We start from the raw sequence: 19,860 nt of genomic DNA on the forward strand, positions 1-19,860 counted from the left end.
CGCTCGGTATTAATGCAGACCTGAGGATCATTTCTCAGGTGTCAGTTTCTATCAGTTTTACATCCACCTTTCTGGACAAAACCTTCACTCAACTCTGCGGTTTCCTGTGCCTTAGTAAAAAGATGAAGCCTTGGAACAGGCAGTTCTGTGATCTGGCCAATGTGCTAGTAGCAGCAGTATTTGGGGAAAAAAGGGGAAATTGTTGAGTCCTAACTGATGCTTTTGAACCACCTTTGAAAAGGTCCCTGTTTTCACAAGTTACAATGAAGCTAATGTTTCTGTTATGAAAGCCCTCCACTGCTGTTTCAAATGTCTGCTTTTTTTTTTTAAACCACAGCAAAGGCTAACCGGTTTTCTCTCCAGCTTTACTGGATCAGGAATTCTTCCTTAAAGACTGCCGTTTAAACTACTTTGCTGCTACTTATCGGAAACTAAAAAGATGGCTTTTTTGTTGTTGTAGTTTTTAATAATGTGAGCTAATGTACTTTGGGCGATGATAGATTTCAGAGTTACTACTGCCTGAAGCTCCTTTTGTCAGGACGCCACCCTACTCTCCAAGTCACTTTTGGTCCATGACGAAACACGGACTGCGACAGGCCCCGAAGAGGTCTGTGAGTTGAGTGTAAAGGAGGAGGTGGAAATCGTGAGGGAGGATTAGAACAGAAACTATTTTGCAGCCCCAATTTGGGCGCTGAGATTGCCCCCTGAAGTCATAAACGCTCTACGTCCTGCGCCCTTATAATCCCTGGAAATGACGAAGGGCAAGGGTGCCGATCTTTTAAGGGGATGTGGGGAGAGGAGACCCGAGTTTTAAGGCCCAGCTTAGGCATTATTTGGTGCAAACAAAACAAAAGCAAAGCAAAAACGAACACAGAGCTCCGTGTTTTCTAACATGATTTTCTAGCCTCAACACCAAACAGAAAAACTTTCTCTTCCTCCTTTCCCATCCTTTGTTTTCCTTGGAACTCCAGTTCTGGGCCCTTGAACCCCAACACCATCTTCCCGCATCCAGCACATCTTCCGCGCGGAAACGACCAGGCTGGAGCGAGCCTCCCCCGGAGGGACGAAGGCGGACCGCAGCCCTCTTTCCTCCGCGGCCGAGGGCGCGCAGAGCCGGGGGCGCGGGCGGCTGCAGGGCCCGGCGCGCCACCGCGCGAGCTGCTGGGTCACCGCCCGGGCCGCGCCACCCGCTCCGCGAGGAAGTGACGACTGCGCCGTCCCGAGAGCAACAAAGTTTGAGTCTGCTGGCCCTGCTCGCCTGCGCCCCGCGCCCCTCCTAGCCGCCCCGGGATCCAGCGCGCAGGTGAGTCTCGGGGCTCGGCGCCCCCGCTTCGCAGCGGCGACGCCGCCGCGGGGGCCCCCGAAACGCTCGGGGTTCGGGCTCTGCGGCGCGGGCGGGGTGGGCCGGCGGCGTGGGCCGGCGGCGCTGGGGTGGCGTGCGGGGGCCGCTGCAGGGAGCGAGCTCTGCGGCCGGGATCCGGGCCCTGGCTGCGACCCTGTTTGGCCGCGGGATTTCAGAGCAGCCCGGGGCTGCAGTCGGGCCTCTCCAGGCACCATTGGCGGGCGCAGGGGTGCAGGGAAGGGGCTTCCCGTGGCTGGCGTCCCGGGCTAGTACTCTGCCCCGGGTGGGGGTGGGGGCGGCCATCCCGACAGGCTGGGCGCAGCCGTCCCCCAGCCCCCCCCCGGCTTCCCAGGGATGCGCGCTCGCTGAGGTTGCAGGAAGGAAGTTAAAGGAACTTTCCCCCCCTTTTCTTTGCTTGGCCCGACAGTGAGGAAGAGCACAGCCACTTGGAAGTTTGGGAAATAGCCGTACGCATTTCCAAAAGGCAAAACCCTGAACGGCCCCAAAGTCCCCTTTGAACGAATTCCTCTGACTCCCCCACCCCCTTCTCCTACACCACGTCCCGAGCCCGACAGTAATCACTAAGGCCTAACACTTTGCAATTTAGCCATAAAAACTGTCAGCACACCCACATACATATGTGAGTGTTTTCTATATAAAACTCCCACCCCGCTTCCAGTGGGCTCTGAGGCATCTCGCTCTTTTTCTGTTCTTCCCAAACTGCTAGGGTTTGCAGGAATGTGCTTGGGAACTTCGATGGTGGTTCGCGCCGCCTTCGGTAGCCTCGTGGCGTAGGTTTTTTTTTTTTTTTTTTTTAAGAACAGCTGAGAAATTTATGACATCTCTGCAAAGTAACTTGGGACTGGCGGGCCGGGCGGGTGGCGCCCGGGCTCCGGGGCTTGGAGTCTGCCACTGGAGCGGCAGCGGCCGCGTCGGGGACGCGTTGGTGTGTGCAGGAATGTTCGTCGGTGCGGTGGAGACTCCGACATGGGATGTCTAGAAGTTGAATGGATCAGTTCCTAGCAGCAGCTTCCTGCCGGCCTGTAATTACAGCGTGATTGCACAGTCAGGCATTGTTGGCCTGGATGTTTATACACAGGCTATTGTGCAAGACCTCGGTGGCAGCGGACAAAACGCGCATTTGCATTGCAAATACCCAGGACTGATCTGGGTCTGAGCTGCAGTCGCCGAGTTCTTTTCGGCCTTTCACCTTAGCGAGGTGATTTATTTCCTCGCCTCTCCCTTCACCTCGGATAATTTGCCAAATGGCCAGAGAAGTAGAGTGGACCCGGGAGGGCAGGATCCTTCCACTCCCAACCTCCTGAAAACTGTCCCAGGAATTGTACCCTTATTTGTGCCTGTAGAAAATGTGGGATGACGTCAGCAGGAAAAGGAGATGGGAGATGGCTATCGACCTCTCTAAACGGGAAAGCAGTTTGAATTAGCAAAATTGCATGGTGACTGGCTTGGGGCCTGGCTGCAAAGAGGACACGTCAGACATGTGTGACTGTGCTGGTGAGCTAGACTTTGAGCCGTCAAGTGTCAGATGTAGAAACTTAGTAGGTGGGTCGCTAATTCCTTTATTGTGTTCTGGGCAAAGGGAAAAGTGCTGGGTCTTTGAGACTGTTGTTTGTGGCTGGTGTCTGGGGTGGGGGTGGAGGAGTGACTCATATTCTTTTTCTCCAGGGGAACCCCTCGCTCCTTCCTGAGCAAGCTGGGCTACACAGACCAGGGTTGAGGGGGTCCTCACATGTTCTGAGCTGCCATGTGGCAGGAAGGGAGCTAAGCCTTCAAGTGTGGAAAGAAGGCAAACAGATTTTCCTTGAGGGCCTCAGAGGTGGCTAACTGTAGCAGAGGGATTTAAAACACAGTCGCAAACATGGACAGGCTGCATGCTGGGCCTTTCTTCCAACATGCCAAATCTCAGCTCACTCTTTCTGTGCCCTAGGCAGAAGGTTCTGCCAGGGCAGCACTCGGCCCTGCTGAAGGAACTGTGTGACTCGGTGACGGGTACCCATGGCCCAGCACCCTGGAGCTTCCCCATGCCTGGCCTTCTCCCCAACCAAGGAACGGAGTTTCACCCAGAGGGAAGACGCTGTTTTGCAACCTCATGCCAGCTGCATGTCACGGGCACAGTGACCATTTGTCCAACTAAAACATTAGGGCATAATCCCTGGCAGACACCTACGTGCTTCCAGAGACTCAAGGAAGAGCACGGGAAATCAGGACATTTCTGGAAAGTCTGGGACATCCAGACACAGTTGCCACAGGGGAAGGAGGGGTAGGGCAAAATCACTGTAAAGGTGGGAGTTCCCATGAGTTGCACAACTCATTGTGTTGTGTACATTTGGGTTTTTACTGAACTTGACTGTCAAGGTCCTGGTTAGCTGCATCACCTGATCAGGGCTACTTTAGTAAGAGCCCACTGGTACACAGCACTAGTCTAGAGGGGAAGAGGAGGGGAGCATTCCCTTCTGACTCCGGAGGAAAGACAGCTTTGAGTTTGCAATTTTTTGTCTTCATATAGACTGTGCAGAGACTAAAAGTGCCCAAAGGCCCCCTGGGATTGTGGGAGGAGAGTGGAGGAGATGAACCTCTAGCAGAGGCCAAAGAAAGAAGGACTCAGGGCTTCCCTGGTGGCTCAGTGGATGAGAATCCGCCTGCCAAGGCGAGGGACTTGGGTTCGATCCCTGGTCCAGGAGGATCCCACATGCCAAGGAGCAACCGTGCCCGAGTGCCACAACTGCTGAGCCAGTGCTCTAGAGCCCGTGCTCCGCAACACGGGAAACCGCCACATCTGGAGGCCTGAGCACCGCAGCTAGAGAGCAGCCCTGCTCTCCACAACTAGATGAAAACCTGTGCAGCAGCAGAGACCCAACGCAGCCAAAAATTATAAATAAATAAAATTATTTTTTAAAAAAGGAATCAGACACTCCCCACCCCTGAAACTGTAGAGCCACCTGGAGCAGTCACCCCCCCTTGTCATCAGTTCAGCCTGGCTGATTTTTGTGTCTAACTCAGGCCCTTCCCCGGCTCACTCAGCTTTGCCTCTGTATTCACAGAATTTGCAGTTGTACACAGCCCAGGTTAAGACTGGAAACTTAATCCTGACTTCCTCTCCCATTTTATATAAATGCTGATTTATGGCCTAAAGTGACTGCCCAGTTCGTGGCCCCAGAACAGCCCTGCCTCCTGCCTCACTATGCACGTGTAGGAATAATACTGCCACTTGACAGATTTTTTAAAAATCACTTTATTGTTTTAAGAGGAGAAACTGTTTGGGTAATTAGGAAGCTCCCAGTAGCTTTGACAAAAACTCTGAGGCTCCACTCGAGAGAGACAGATGGAGAAGTCCCCCTGCAAGACGGTGGTCTTAGTGTGGAGGCCTTTTATGCTCTCGGGCCCAGTATTTATATTTCTGTTCATCTGCCTCCTCCCAGCCGCCTCCCTGCACCACAAGCCTGTGTTTTGACATCACAACTAACCTCCAAAAAAGGAGGCAGAACCACTCTAGCCAAAAGAGGGCATTCCAGACTCTGAAGAAAGTGCTGCAGTTTTCCAGACTGGTAGTTCTGTCCTGCAGATTTGTTTCCTTCTTTAAAATGTGCCCCCCTTCTTTTCTCATTCTCACTGAAGCATCTCTTTGTGAGACCCTTAAACCTTTTCCTTTTCTTCTTCTTCTTCTACATGACACAGGGCACTGCTTTACGACTTTCTGTCTCAAGTGCCACTTGAAATACACACAGGTCTTTGAATGAGCCTGGGATAAAGGGCTCCTGTGTAATCTCACTTAAAAACGCCTGTTTGCAAGGGTCACCCTCCTGCTCAGCAACCTTCAATGGCTCCCCACTGTCTGCATGGTAAGGATCAAACTTCTAAGCTGGCAGTCGGGGCCTCCCACACAGGGGTCTGGCCTCCACCGCTCTCCTGCCCTAACCCTCTGTTCTGACCCTGTGACCCGCTCTGTGTGTCTGTCCAAACTGCTGGTGGCAAGCGTTCCTACCTTTCATGCTTTCCCAGAAGTCTGGAATGCCTTCTCTTTCCTCTTTCCCACTTGGCTTAGTCTTGCTGTCCTTTTTAGCCTTGTTCTTGTTTCTCTCTTTAAGGATTTCCTCTGTTCCACCCTGTGGGCCTCTCCCTGAGATTCCAGTAACATCCACTGGGGCCCCCTGATGGAGGAACCTTGAAACTTGGTCTAAAGGACTTTCAGCTTTGGATCATAGCTCCAATAACATCTTTCATCTGGCTTCATAAATGTGCTTTTGGGTGGATCAGTATTATCACTTTTAACTATACTGGAAGTCCCTGTTTTATTTATCTTTGTCCTCCCTGGTGTTCCCAGGGGATGTCTGATGAGGAGGATGATGGTAGTGATGGTGAGGTTGCAGCAATGCAGTGGTCTTCAGATATTGTTGGCTGTGCATAGGCACACACACCCGAGCCAAGCACCAGGATCCACGATTCCCAGTCTATTCTGAACATCTAGCCATGCTCCTCCTTCCGCCTGTTAGCCTCTCTGGTACCTCCTGGCTTTGCAGCTCATTGTCCGGCTTCTTTTCCAGTGCCTCTTCCCCCTGGGTGCTAGACAGAGTCTGTCCAGCTTCAGCACTGGCTCCTCCTTGTCTTGATTTGAACCTAGCTGACCTGCCCCAGGATGTCCTAAGCCTGAGCACTGGCTAAGGCGGGGGAGACCATCCATTTCCTGGGTTGGCCTGGTCCTCCAAGGGAACCAACTGATACAAAGAACTGGGGAACTCTCAGACAAGAATTATGAGGAAGGCAAAGAGATGCTTCCTGGTTGACTGCAGCTTTGATTTGCCCAAACAGGTATTGACCTATAAAACTAGACTATTCTATAAAGCTGAGTCTTGGGGAGATCCTGGCTGAACCTTAACTTCAGGTTTAACTGGGAGGATTCTGTTGACTCCACTCAGTTCTCGTGCTATTAATCTCAACCTTGCCATATAAGCTAGAATCTTTCTTTTTTAATTGAGATATAATTCACATACCATAAAATGCACCCCATATGCTAGATTCTTTAAAATTTTTATTTAAAAATAAAATCTGGTTGGGACTTCTCTGGAAGTCTAGTGGTTAAGACTCTGTGCTTCCAGTGCAGGGCTGTGGGTTTGATTCCTGGTTGAGTAACTAACATCCCACATGCCAAGTGGTGAGACCAAAAAGAAAATGAATAAATTTAAAAAATCTGATAGGTTCTTATTTTTTCCCCTCAGTTTTATTCTCAAAAAGATAATATACAACCCAAGTTGCCCATCAACAAATGAATGGATTAAGATATATAATATGAAGTTGCTCAGTTATGTCTGACTCTTTGCCACCCCATGGACTGTCGCCTACCAGGCTCCTCTGTCCATGAAATTTTCCAGGCAAGAATACTGGAGTGGGTTGCCATTTCCTTCTCCAGGGGATCTTCCTGATCCAGGGATCAAACCCAGGTCTCCTGCTTTGCAGGCAGACACTTTACCATCTGAGCCACCAGGGAAGCCCATATATATATATAGGGAAGATATATACAGAATGGAATATTATTCAGACATTAAAAGACTGAAATTCTGCCATTTGCAGCATCATGGATGGACCTAGAGAATATTATGCTTCGTGAACTAACTCAGAGAAAGATAAAACTGTATGATACCACTTATATGTGTAATCTGAAAAATAATACAGATGAATGTATACGCAAAATAGAAACAGACTCATAGAAAACAAACCGGTGCTTACCAAAGGGGAAAGGAAAGTGAAAGAGACAAATTTGGGGTATAGGATTAAGAGATACAAACCTCTATGTATAAAATAGATAAGCAGCAGGGATATATTATATAGCACAGGAAATTATAGCTGTGATCTTGTAATAATTTTTAATGGAATATAATCTATAAAAATACTGAATCACTATGTTATACACCTGAAATAATATTGTATATCAACTATACTTGGATTTTTAAAAAACAGGTAATACATACATATAGTTCAAAATTCAATAGGGGTAAGTTATACAGTATAACTATTAGTTTCTCAGTCATGTCCAACTCCTTGCAACCCTGTGGACTGTAGCCTGCCAGGCTTCTCTGTCCATGGAATTCTCCAGACAAGAATACTGAAGTGGGTTGCCATTTCCTTCTCCAGGGAATCTTCCCGACTCAGGGATCAAACTCGGGTTTCCTGCGTTGCAGGCAGATTGTTTACCATTTTAGCCACCAGAAAAGTCCATACAGTGTAAAGTAAATTTCAAAAATAGTTTCAGTATAGACAATAGATTACTGTACAGACTTATACATGTACTAAACAGCTGCTGCTGTTTAGTTGCTAAGTCATGTCTGACTCCTTGCTACCCCATGGATGGTAGCCCACCAGGCTCCTCTGTCCCTGGGATTTTATTGGAGTGGGTTGCCATTTCCTTCTCCAGGGGATCTTCCTGACCGAGGGGTCAAGCTCAAATCTGCTTGGTGGGCAGATTCTTTACTGCTGAGCCACCAGGGAAGCCGATATGGATATAAACGTATATAAATGGGCAATAGAATTAGAAAAATGATTATGTATTTTAACCTTGAGAGAAGGAAGACCTTTTTTTAATTTTTTTTTTTTAGGAAGACCTTCTTAAGAAAAGGACAAAACAGAACCCATAAGAAAATATTGATAAATTTGATAACATAATATTTTGAAAAAGTAAATTTCCCATCCTCTAATGTTGCTCATTTCTTCAATCCTTAAGTGTCTCTGTCTTAGGCAACTACAGTTTGTCATTTTTCAGCCATGCTTCCAGATATGGCTTCTGCACATAGAAGAAAATACGAATATATAAACAAATGCTGGTGTACTCTACAGAGTGTTCTGCATTCTGCAGTTTTCACTTTTAGTGTGTCTTGGAGATTGTTCTATATCAGTGCCCATAGAGCCGCTTCATATTTTCCATTAGCTAAATTGTATTCCACTGTATGAAAATGCCATCATTTATTTAACTGTTGTTTTTTAAAATATATATATATTTATTTATTTGATTGCGTCAGGTCTTAGTTGTAGCACGCAGGACCTTCACAGCATCATATGGCCCACAGGCTCTTTAGTTGTGGCGCTCTGGTAGCCCTGTGGCATGTGGGATCATAGTTCTCCGACTCAGGATCAAACTTAGGTCCCCTACATTGCAAGGCAGATTCTTAACCACTGGACCCCCAGGGAAGTTCTTTAACTAGTCTGTTGTTGAAGAGCACGTGGGTTGTTTCCAGTGTTTTGCCGTTACATGCAATGCTGCAGTCAGTATGTTGAATTCAACTTTTAACTGAAGTTTCTTGATGCACTTATAAGGGTGAAACTGGGATTTTCCTAGAAAACTATTTCTGAAAAATTGTGCATAAACTGCACTTAATAAACCCGCATTGTCTAGAGTCTGCTGTTTCACAAAATAATCAGTTTTTAGAGCCCTTTATAGCTTTAGGACCTTAGGGACTGTTATCATCCTGTTTTATAGTAACCGTAGTAACAGCATCTCAGAGAATTTAAAGCTGGAAAGGGTACCTGAGGTAACTCATTTTTAACTAAAAGGTTCAGAGAGGATAAGTGACTTCTCTAAGGCTTCACAGCTGCTCAGTGGAACTCAGTCAGGCGCAACCCCCACGTTCCATTTTCTTTCACCATCCTGCATCGATCGTCTTAGTCATCATAATCATCAGTTCCAGTATTTGTAAACCAAGGATTTTGTTTACAGTACTCTCTTTAGTTTCCTTCAGGCAGTGCACAAAGATTTAAAATGAAGAAACTTGAAAGAAAAACAAAACCAAAAGCCAGGGTGAAAGCGAGGTCTTTAGGAAGATAGTGGGGTGCTAGAAGGCCCAGGAACACAGTTCTAGCACCCTCTGGGAAAGCCAGTGAATGCAAGACTGACTGTTCTCTCTGGGCATTTGTAGAACAGCTGCAGTTTTGTCAACACTGCATGTGGCCCACTCAGAGATCCCGCCTGCCCCTTCTCTCCAGGAGGCTGGCAGTCAGCTTCTGAGATAGGTTTATAGCCAGAGGGACCTGTCAGCTAAGAAAATGCAGTTTGGTGGAGTTGCATTTTCTGAGGATCAGATTCTAAACAGTGTGTCGTGACTTCCCTGGTGGTCCAGTGGCTAAGACTTGGAGCTCCCAGTGCAGGGAGCCTTGGTTTGATCCCTGATCAGGGAACTAGATCCCACATGCCGCAACTAAGAGTTCATATGCCTCAATGAAGATCAAGATCCTTTGTGCTGCAACTAATAAATAACAGTAAAATAAAGTCAGTGTGAAAAGTGAAAGATAAGAATGCAATCAAGGTTATCCTTGAAAGTGCCTTAGTAGGGCAGCAAGCAGCTGGCAGACACACAGGCTCTTGATACTTCATCTTAGGCGGTTCCTCTAGTTCTGGAAGAAGTTGTCGTTTCTAAGGTCAGGCAGCAGATAAAGTGGTTGGCTTGAACTTGGGGGCTCTGTAGTATGAAATATGTGTGTGTTCAAACAGTACAGTCTCACCCAGCATGCTGAACGCTTCTACTGTGACATCCGGCAGGCAGCAGGCTCAGGGCTCTTAGCCCAGGCTCACCCTTGAATAGATGGCAGGTTTATAATTTAGGAAGTAACCATAGGAGATTAAGCAAGAAAGGTTCTTTGAACAGGTGAGTAGGGTGTGATGCAGAGATCCATGGAGTGCGTTTTAAACTGCAGGATTGCAGAAGAAGGACTTAAGCTTTGGGTGACCTGTCATTTCTGTGGGGCTGGGAGAGGGCAGTGCCATGCGTGGCAGACAGTTTGATCTAAGGCCATAGTCCTCCCCATCTGCTCTCTTTCTCTCTTCTTCCCCTGTCTCGCCTCCCCAGCCTCCCTACTACTGGCAATTGTAAGAGGCCTGCGAGGAATCTACCCCATGAGCCTGTGTCTGCTTCCTCTGTGGCCTCCCAACAGCATGTGCTTTGGGACAGCTTAGGAGTCAAAGCCACTCTTGGATCCCCATTTCCACTTGCACTGGAGGTGAGGGAGGGCTCAGGATTTCCTCCAAGGAGCCTGTGCTGATGTATCCAGCTAGCATTTCGGATGTGAATTCCCAGTAGCAGTGGAACGCTGCCTGTCATGGTTTATAGAATGATTTCCCTTCCCATTCTTCATTCTTTCACTCACTCACGCCATATGCAAGGTGCTGGGGATGCAAAGATAAAGAAGAGTCAGCCTCCCGCTTCAAGGGGTTCACAGTCTCTGAGGGAAACACACGCACAAAAGCTAAGAGCCATTAGTGCCACGGATGTCAGTGTGAAAGTGTTCAGGGGTCTGCAGGGCTCAGAAGCAGGATGGGGTCACTTCGTCCAGGGCAGAGGAGAGTGGGACCATTGGGCAAGGTCTAGCATGGCCCCAGTGCCTTGCCCCCTACCTGTACCCAATGAAGTCTATGGAATTAATGAGGACGAGGCTTTCTGGAGGAGCCAGTGTTTGAGCCGAGTCCTGAGAAGGGAGTAGGCGTCCACCAGGTGGCAAAGGGGGTCAGGCCATTCAAGGCCCAGGGAGCAACTCAGGCAGGGCCTGGCGTGGAGGTGTGACGCAACATGGTTTGCTCCGGGAGCAGTGGGTGTGGTGGCGCGCTGGTGGGAGGGCGTGCAGAAAAGGGGCGGGTGGGGACCAGGTCGTGGGCCAGCCATTGGTGTCAGCAGAGAGATTTGGACCTTACTCTGAGGGCAGTGGGAGCCCCTGGGGCCCCATGGATGTGTGTGTGTGCGTGAGGGAGAGAGAGGATCAGATTGTCTTTTTAAAGATCACTCACTGTGATATGGAGGATTGACTGGAGATGGGGAAGTTGGGCAGCAAAGGGACCAGTGAGGAGGTCACTGCGTGAGGTCAGTGTGGTCCCTGGGGCGAGATGAAAAATTGTCGGAGCCAGAGCGGTGCGGGAGGGAAAAGCTGGATTAGGAAGGTGTCATGGGAGCTGGGTTGACAGGCTTTGAGGCCCAACCAAATGAACAGAGCAAGGGAGGTTGGAGTGTTTGCTTAGCTTTCTACTTGAAACATAAAGGGGAAGGAGCAGGTTTTAGGGGAGAGACACTGAGTCTAATCTCTGGAGACAACTGCAGGACATTTGAGAAAGCAGTTCTAGTGGGCAGTTGGACATGTAGGTCTTGGGGCAAGATATACCACTGGAGGATGGCAGTGGGGAGCATTGCTTCCCCCATGGACTCTAAGCAGGCTATCAATAAATGTATCATTTAAGTAACCAATAAACATATCATTTAAGTAAAAATGATTCCTTACTGTGTAGCTACAGCTTCCAGACAAGTTCCAGACAAATCTGATTACCTCCCATTAGCCCCCTGTTTGTCAGACATTCTGAAACAGACACTTGGGAATCACCAGGACACAGTTGGAGCTAGGGGAGCTGACGGCATCACCCATGGAGGTGAGGGGATCACCATTTAATGGGTACAGTACAAGGGGAGTCAGCAACGGAGACCAAGAAGAAAGGAAGGACATCAGGAGAGCCTGGTGTCACAGATGCCAAAGGAGGAGGAAGCGTTACATTTTATGACAACAGAGACCATGATTTTGTTCACCAAGGACAGCACATGGTACATACTTTCATATGTCTTTTATTGAGTTGAAATTGATCACCTGTTCATCCCTGGGGACATCAAGAAAGAGAGGACTGAAAGGACTGATTGACTTAGGAATTTAAAAGTTCCTGGAGTTTTGCCATGAGTAGGGTCTTCTCATTTGATTTAACCTCTCGGAGAAATAGGTGGTACAGGTACCACCTGCCCCAGGGTTGGAATGACATGTGCAAGTTCTCAAACTCAGGTTTCTTGACTGCAAGTCCACCCTGCCCTGAACTGATGGGGAAACAGAGAAGAGTCCAAGAGAGTGGTAATGCTTTTAATTTCTGGTATTAATTCCCCAAATTGGGGCATCTACTTAGGACCAGGGTAGGATGGATCGCTATATTCAGCATTTACGTGTTTTTGTTCATACCTGTGATTATAAGGTGGCTATAATCCTGTCCTATGTATGAGTATTTAAATGAGACTTTTCTCAGAGGGAAGAATAGAAGCTTGAGCAAAGGTGTTGTCTCGGGGGCGGGCAGAGGAGTCTGTAGAGGTCGAAGGACATGCTGCGGTAGTCTAGGTCTTTGGTCTGCAAAAGCAGAAGCTGACTCTGGCTAAATTAATGAGAAAAGGAATGTATTGGAAGGATATCTGGTGACTCACTGAATGTCCTGGATATCTGGAGAAGGAGGCTCAGAAATCTATCAGGATCTGTGCGAAGCTGGGTAGGTGGAACTGAAGACAAAGTGATGATGCCTCTGGTCTGGCTGCCAGCTAACCCGAATGCTGCCACCACCTCTGGAATGAGTTTTGAACTCTCCTTAATTCTTTGTGGTGTCACTCAATCCAGAGTCAGAGGTGGAACATCTGGTTGGCTGGCTTAGGTCACATGCTCATGTTCTCATATGTTCTGGAGTTACAGCTTCCCCAGTGGCAAGTGAAACTCTTCCTTCCACAAGGACTCACAGTGCCAGGTTCCTGAAACCTGAGGATGGGTGCACAGGCCCGGTGAACAGGTGTCCATCATGGAAGCCAGAGCCCATCCTAACCCTCAAATTGGGAAGACTGGACAGTGCAGGTCATAGGAGGTGGAGACAGGGCATCCCCCTTAGGCCACTGAAAATATCCACATTTTGATCTTAGTCCTTTGGGACGTCTTTCTGAGTCTAGTTTCCAGCTAAACTTTAGGATCCTTTTGTGCTTTTGAGCGTTTCATTAGCAGTTGGGTTTTTCCTCTGGAATTTGAATGATTCCAGTGGAAAAGAGAGCTCATCCCAGCATCTGGATCCTCCCTGAACATTTGGAAAACTTCAGCGCTGCTTCGTTAGGACGGAGGCCAAGGTTTGGCTCTCTCTGCCTAACAGGCAGCTACAGCGTGAATTCTGTTTCTCCTCTGGATTAGGCAAGACGCACAGGGCCATGAGGTGTTTGGGAGGTGCTGTCTTGCTTTCCACTGGAGGTTGGCGTTTTGGCTTCAGGCTTGGTTTGTGGAGGGCTTCCCTGGTAGCTCAGATGGTAAAGAATCTGATTCTGTGCGATTCTTAGGTCAAGACACGACCCAGAGACTAACACTTTCACTTTCGCTTGGTGTGTGGAATGATTGCGGTCCCTGGTGCCCAAGCTGTCCAGATCAACAGGACTGGACCCTTCTCAAGTTCTGATGATGTCAACCTGGTGGAGGCATTTTAGCCACTATCCTGGCTGAGGAAGAACTAAAGGAGCTTGGGCTTCATCTGCCTGGGACTGTCAGCATTGCCAGTCACATCCCTGCCCAGTTTCTTCATCCAGACGAGGTGTTGATTAGGTGAGCACCAGCTCCCTTCCTGCCCCCAGGCCCTCTGGTTATAACTCTTTGAAGTAAGGACTGCTGCTGCTGCTGCTAAGTCGCTTCAGTTGTGTCTGACTTTGTGCGACCCCATAGATGGCAGCCCACCAGGCTCCGCCGTCCCTGGGATTCTCCAGGCAAGAGTACTGGAGTGGGTTGCCACATCTTGCATGAAATCTTGGTCATTCAGTTCCAATAAACTTAGATGAAGCAGTTCATTTGCTTTAAAGAGAAAAATGCAGTTTTGAACTTTGGGACTCATGTCTGTGGTGGCTGCCAGTGTTTCAGGAGATTTTTTCCCCTGGTGCCTTGTTGGTGGGGAGCTGCTGCCGCCATGCAGCTGAGTGTGTTAAGGGCTGAGTTTTTGCATCCTGGACTGGAGGTGAGGCCTGAGCCTGAGGCCTGCTCACCAATGTGGGGTCAGGGTGACCCCCAGGAGGGACGAGCAGGAGTGTTCCTGGCCAGTGTTGGCTCTGGCACAATTTGCCCCATTTTGCCCATTTCTGTCCAGATGAAACGGAATCGCGTTAAAAACAACACTGAAGCAGAAAAAGAAGTCTTGAGGGATCTGAGTTATGTTACTGAAACAGCTTTGATCGTGAAAGTGAAAGTGTTAGTCGCTCAGTCGTATCCGACTCTTTGCAACCCCACGGACTGTAGCCCGCCTGGCTTGTCTGTCCATGGAATCCTCCAGGCAAGATCATGTCATCCCTCTTAAAAGCTTTTGAGGGCTGCCCAAGTCCTGCAGGAAGAAGCTCCCTATCCTCAGAAAGGCGCCCGAGGCCCTGGGAGCCCCAGCCCACCCCTCCTGCCACACGCACTTCCCTCGAGCCGCCCTTTACGTTGTCTCTGCTCCTCAGCACGGCGGTCAAGCCCCTGTGCCTTGTGTGGTGTTGTCCCCCTGCCTGGAACATCCTCCCTGTCTGTTTGCTGGCGGATGCCCACAGAGCCGGCCAGAAGTCACCTACTTCCTTGCTGCCTTCCTGAGCTGCCACCCTAGCATTTCTGCAGTCGCGCTTCCCCATAGGAGGAGGCTAGCATCAGCCGCAGGTGTGCCTGGCTCCTCCCTGGCCTGGCACACAGTAGGTGTCCGTGATGTGACTGGAAGGGTGGCCTGAGGGGATGTGAGGATGCGGGGGGCGAGAGGGGACAGGCCCAGGACCTGGCCTAGGTCGGGGGCACTTGTGGTGAGTGAGCTGACAGTCTCCCTTGGCACCTGTGGAGAGCTGGGGGCTTTGCTGTTGCTCTGAGCCTGAGGGAGACCCGGGTGAGGGGAAGAAGAGGATTTAGGGCCACAGAGAGCCAGCACATGGGTCCCCCTCATCCTGGAGAGGACTCTGAGGAGGTGATGGCAGTGAGGAGCTGGTTTGAAGGTGGCAAAGACTTCCCTCCCCCATCAGCCCAATCCCTGAAGAAGGAGAAACACCAGCTGCCCTCGGAGGTCGTGCCCAGCACTGTCTGCCAGCTTTGCACAGAGAAGGAACTGGGGAGAACGAGTCAGCCAGACTGTAAGAGGAGACCTTGAGGTTTTAAAATGAAAGCCCTGTTGAGTCGAGCGGTGGTCAGGACAGGCTGCTCTGCAGCTCTTCCTGTCGGACGGGGTGGACGAGCACTCCCTGACGATGACTGCAGCACGGTGCAGCAGGAGCCCCAAAGCAGGCACTTGGGGTCTCTTTCTGTCTATAAAATGAGATACTTAGACACATGTGGTTCTTTTCCTGCTCAGAAATTCCCCAAGCCTGTGGACGGAGCCTGGCAGGCAGTGTAATTTATGATGCCTCACAGTGGGACCTGTGCTACCTCTCAGGGGCCCTCCTGGTGTGGAACAGTTATCAGGGGTCTGCATGCCACTTAAAGAGAGAGCCGTGGAGAAGCATCTTCCCTGCCATGGCTGATGAGGTAGACTTTCTTTCGGAAAAGATTTTCTTTCTCCAAGTCGACTCTCCCTAAGCTGCTGAGTCCATACACACGTAGTCCTACTTGACGGCCAGTGAGTGCGTGGCCTCTGTTGTTTGCAAAATATGTTTGCAGAACCCGAAAGCACATAGTTTCTAAAAGCTCCTTTAGGAACCCACTGAAGTGTGTCTTTGTTCTTGGCACCTGGAAGGTCAGCCCAGAGGAAGCTTGGGTGGTGGGGTGGGGTTGATGTCCTGGGGAGGTGTTGGCCCACCTGCGGATTGCTTTCCAGATCTGCTTTTGTTTCTGCCTCCTTGGGACCGGCTCCCTCTTCCTGTCCATTTCAGTCCTTCACCTTCCCACCCACATCTCTGGCCTCCTTCCTCATCCCTCCCCAGCAAATTCAGTGGCGCTCCCTCTAACATCCATTCAGTCATAGGGTTTATGCTGCAGATGCCCAGCCCGCAGCGGGAGCTGGGAAAAGTGGACTGACTTTAAGGGTAGATGCTGATTGGCAGGATTGGAAGGTGTTGTCAAGAAAACTACTTTGGAAAATAGATAATCAAGATAACTCACACAGAGCAATATATCTTTAAAATGTAGAACTTGAAGCTATAAAGAATGTTAATTTCCTTTTACGTATTAGTATTACTATTGGGAATTTATTCTAAGGAAATAATTCTAGATAAGAAAAGAACTATATGCACAAAGATATTTGTAACAACATCATTTGAAATAGCTAAAAACTGTAAACAGCCTGAGTGTTCTACATGGCTACATAATTTGTGATACTTAGACTCAGTGGACTATTGTGCCAACAATAGTCTAGTATGAAGTAGCATGAATAGTCTGTTAGACTAGTATGAAGATGATAGTAATTCATGGGAAAATGTTGAAGAATTGTGGAAAAAGTGGCTTCTGCTTTAACAGGCAAAACTGCAGATATACTTATTTAATGAGCGCATAAAAACTGATTACCTTGGCTGTGGTATAAATTGTGGTATCAATTAGGATAAGGTAAATACAAGATTTAGGTGACGTCATGAATGGAGTATTTGTGTGTTTAAAATATGTATAAATATATACATTTATATAATACTTTAATATATATTTATATCAATATCTCATTTAGAATTCTTGCCTGGGAAATCCCATGGACAGAGGAGCTGGGTGGGCTACAGTCCACGGGGTTGCAAAAGTGTCAGACACGACTTAGAGACTAAATAACAACAATACTTATATCAATATAACATGTTATATAGTAATATACTTTATTATACTTTTATAACATTATATCCACATACTTTAATATATATTGTATTTATAACTCACTGCAGCATACCAGGCTTCCTTGTCCTTCACTATCTCCTGGAGTTTGCTTAAACTCATGTCCACTGAGTTGATGATGGCATCCAACCATCTCATCCTCTATCACCTCCTTTCTCTCCTGTCCTCAGTCATTCCCAGCATCAGGGTCTCTTCTAATGGTCGATTCTTCACATCAGGTGGCCAAAGTATTAGAGCTTCATTTCCAGTCCTTCCAATGGATATTCAGCACTCCCTTGGTGGCTCAGATGGTAAAGAATCCACCTGCAATGCGAGAGGCCTGGTTTCGATCCCTGGGTTGGGAAGATGCCCTGGAGGAGAGCATGGCAACTCACTCCAGTATTCTTTCCTGGAGAATCCCCATGGACAGAGGAGCCTGGTGGGCTACGGTCCATGGGGTCACAAAGAGTCAGACACAACTGAGCGACTAAGCACAGCACACAGCACAGGTGTTCTTTAAGACTGACTGGTTTGAGCTCCTTGCTGTCCTACTTTAATATATATATATATATACTTATATAACATATAAATGTATAAGCTTATATATATTTTACTTGTATTACATAATTATATACTTTTCTTTAAAGAAAGACCTTAACGTATCAATGTCTTTGGATCTGGGTGGGAAGGAGGCCCCAGGGGAGGAACTCCAAACCTCCCATCTGCTACCACCTGAAAGAAAGAACTGGTGTGTCTTATCAGCACGCTGCACTGCAGAGGCTGGAGAATTCAGATTGGCTAACTGAGTCTTTTAGTAACAGGAGGCCTGACTTCATAGGCTGACTAACTGCATAACTTTGGGGCTCCCAGCATGGACTCTGCCTGGTGCAGGCTATCCCCAGTGGCCTCAGAGTCCCAGATGATTGTTTGCACCTGGGTTTCCAGGGCTCCAGCCCAGTGAGCACGTGTGGCCCTGAAGCTGAGACTCTGGCTCTGAGCTGCCCACTCACCTCTGCCTGGTCCCGCAGGCCTAGCCGCAGCGGGAGGCAGATTCTCTCTCCTGCAGTTCACACAGGCAGCAGAGAGGGTGTAATTTGCAAACTGACCTCCTGTGGCTCTGCCTGACCCAGGTGGAACCCCAGTGACTTTGTGTCTTGGATGTTTGCAGGGTTGCACATATTCATTATAGTACTGAAACTTAGAAAAAATTAGAGTTGCCCTTTAACCAACCTTGGGGGGGCTTCCCTTGTGGCTCAGCTGGTAAAGAATCCTCCTGCAATGTGGGAAACTTGGGTTCGATCCCTGGGTTGGGAAGATCTCCTGGAGAAGGGAAAGGCTACCCACTCCAGTATTCTGGCCTAGAGAATTCCATGGACTGTATAGTCCATGGGGTCGCAAAGAATTGGACATGACTGAGCGACTTTCACTTGACTTTAAGCAAGCTCAGGAAGGAAGCCCCCACATTCATCTAGTCTCTCTCTCTGGCTTGGCCGGCAGGGCCCTCTGACCCCTCCCATCTTGCCAAAAGCTCTGCTGGGACTTGCAGCTGCAGGTGTGGCCTGTGGCTGAGCAGCTGACTGTCTTCTGACCGTGTCTGATCACCTTGTGTCTCTGGCATCTCAGGACCTTGAGGTGCCTAGTGAATGGCCTTCTTACCCACCACTCCCCCTTGGATTTGCCTCCCTGTGTGGAGCCTTCTCCCTGTCTCTTTTTAAAAAAAATTGGAGTATAGTTGCTTTACACTGCTGTGTCAGTTTCTGCTGTATAGCAAAATGAATCGGCCATCTGCCCCCTCTTTTTTGGATTCCTTTCCCATTTAGGTTGGGCTTCCCTGGTGGCTCAATGGTAAAGAATCCGCCTGCAGTGCAGGAGATGCAGGAGACGTGGGTTTGATCCCCGAGTCAGGAAAATCCCCTGGAGGAGGGCATGGCAACCCACTCCAGTATTCTTGGTGAGAAAATCCCATGGACAGAGAAGCCTGGTGGTCTCCCTTCCGTGGGGTCGCAAAGAGTCAGACACGACTGAAGTGACTGAGAACACGTGCCCGCCCATTTAGGTCACCATAAGCACTGAGTTCCCTGTGCTATACAGTAGGCTCTCATTAGCTATCTGTTTTATACACATAAATCTCCAGTGTATCCCCAGCCACCACCCCACCCCAGCTTTCTGTCTCAGTATCCATGCATTTGTTCTCTACGTCTGTGTCTCTATTTCTGCTTTGCAAATAAGATCATCTTTGCCATTTTTCTAGATTCCTTGTCTACGTGTTAAGACACAATGTTTGTTTTTCTCTTGACTTACCTCACTCTCTATGACAGACTCTAGGTAGCCTTCTCGGTGGGGAACTTTCTTGTCACGTGGAGTGTCTGGAGGGCCCACGATCATTCTTTCCCTGTGACTAGCACAGTCCAAGGCAGGAAATGGAGACTCCTTCTGTTGTTTGGAGTCCCGGGGTGGGTGGAGCCAGGAGAGCCCTGGGCAGACCTCAAGTGGGCAGGTTGGAGCCTGCTAACGCAGAAGCCACTGCAACAGAATGTGTGGAAAGATGGGTTTATCACAAGCCTACATGCACTCAAGCCAAATTCCTGAACTCTCAAAGATTTGGAGTTTGTTGTTCCATGATCAGACTGAAGTAGGGCCTTGTGGCTGGAGGTTTGCCGGGGTCAGAGGGAAGCTGGAGAGCGTGTGGGCCCAGGGCTTGCCTGGTTACTCACAAGGGTACTCAGGCCGGTTTCATGTCCTTCATGTCACACAGGCTTGTGCGTGGGTGCCACTCAGGTTGTGCGTAAGTGTGGAAGCAGAGACGAGGAATATCCACGTGCTTCCCTTGAATATCGTGTTCATTCTTCGATGCTGTGGTCTCATTCCCACCCCCTACAGTGATCTCAAGCCAATTCCAAAGGGACCATTGCTGGTTGGTGTACTGACTGATACAGAATTTAAGTAACAGGCTGTCTTCCTGAACCCAGGACCCAGCA

General features: G+C 48.9%; 1 protein-coding gene across 2 annotated transcripts in view; it reads left to right on the forward strand.

The window, feature by feature from the left end:
• Positions 753-19,860, forward strand: part of ELMSAN1 (ELM2 and Myb/SANT domain containing 1) — a 68,890-nt gene continuing 49,782 nt past the window's right edge. The window contains exon 1 of one of the 2 annotated variants that reach the window (XM_018053990.1): positions 753-1,303. The gene's annotated coding sequence lies outside the window, so the exon portion shown is untranslated. The remainder of the gene's footprint in view (positions 1,304-19,860) is intronic. The other variant, XM_018053988.1, reaches the window with a different exon arrangement.

Source organism: Capra hircus, chromosome 10 (genome assembly GCF_001704415.2).
Source record: "Capra hircus breed San Clemente chromosome 10, ASM170441v1, whole genome shotgun sequence".
NCBI lineage: Eukaryota > Metazoa > Chordata > Mammalia > Artiodactyla > Bovidae > Capra > Capra hircus.